This window comes from Helianthus annuus, chromosome 9 (assembly GCF_002127325.2).
Source record: "Helianthus annuus cultivar XRQ/B chromosome 9, HanXRQr2.0-SUNRISE, whole genome shotgun sequence".
Lineage (NCBI taxonomy): Eukaryota > Viridiplantae > Streptophyta > Magnoliopsida > Asterales > Asteraceae > Helianthus > Helianthus annuus.
This window is the reverse complement of record NC_035441.2, coordinates 108,252,589-108,253,610: the sequence shown is the minus strand read 5'-3', so window position 1 is coordinate 108,253,610 and position 1,022 is coordinate 108,252,589. Positions and strand designations below refer to the sequence as shown.

The 1,022-nt window shown below is 47.5% G+C and overlaps 1 non-coding gene across 1 annotated transcript; it reads right to left on the bottom strand.

Annotated features, from left to right (window-relative positions):
• Nucleotides 1–478: 478 nt before the first annotated feature.
• LOC118482304 lies at nt 479–585 on the bottom strand. Its single transcript, XR_004868347.1, has one exon. It is a non-coding gene; the product is annotated as a small nucleolar RNA R71 (small nucleolar RNA).
• Between the last annotated feature and the right edge of the window lie 437 nt (nt 586–1,022).

Below are 1,022 nucleotides of genomic sequence, written 5' to 3'. Positions count from 1 at the left end.
ATAGCCTACAGAAAGTTTGAGAGAGAATTCAGAATTGAATGAATTGTCAAATGAGCCGAAGCCCTCCATTTATAGGCTGGTCGCGCCCATCGACAGATTTGGCTCTTGCCTTCGCGGCCCGCAAGAGACTACGTGTCGAGTATAGCCTTGACCAGTCACCAACCTAGCTTCACCGAGTCACATGCCACGTGGCACTATGCAGTGTCGAGCAAGTAAGGGTCGTCGCGCCCCGCGATAGACCAGGGTGTTTACGTCGCGGCCCGCGAGCGACTCCCAAACTTGGTTTTTCTTGTTTTTTCTAAGTATAAGGGTATTTCGGGTTCGTTTTTCTTGTACGGGGTATATTTAGGAACGTTTAGGGTTACGTTAAGGGTTCTAGGAGGGTTGTTATAAAACACCCTCAAGTGGGTCCGTGCACACTTGGGATGGACTTGCCTAAAAATTTCTCTACAAATATTTCCCTCCCGCTAAAACCGCCAAACTCATGAGCGAGATTAACACCTACTCTCAAGAAGACGGGGAGTCCTTGTACGAGGCATGGGAAATGTTCAAGGAGCTACTAAGGAAGTGCCCGCATCATGGTCTTGAACGTTGGCAACAAGTGTCCACCTTCTACAACGGACTCTTGCCGCACACAAGGCAAATCCTTGATTCCGGCTCCGGGGGACTCCTTGGGAATCGGCGGCCCGATGAAATTTATAATCAAATTGAAGAACTTGTTCAAAATAGTTTTTCAATGGCACACTCCTAGGGGCTCAAAATCTATAGCCCCGGGCGCCCTTAAAGTGGATGAATCCCCTTCTTTGCAAGCCCAAATCGATGCCTTAACTAATAAAATAATGAAACTTGAATCGAACAAAACGGCTTCGGTTATGGCTTGCGAAGGATGCGGTGGCCATGAAAACTGGAGTTGTATGGAAGATCTAGAAAATCAAACGGAAGTGGTAAATTACCTAAATAACCGACCACGACCACTGGGAGTTCAAAGTAATACTTTCACTCCCGAGTGGCGTAAACATCCC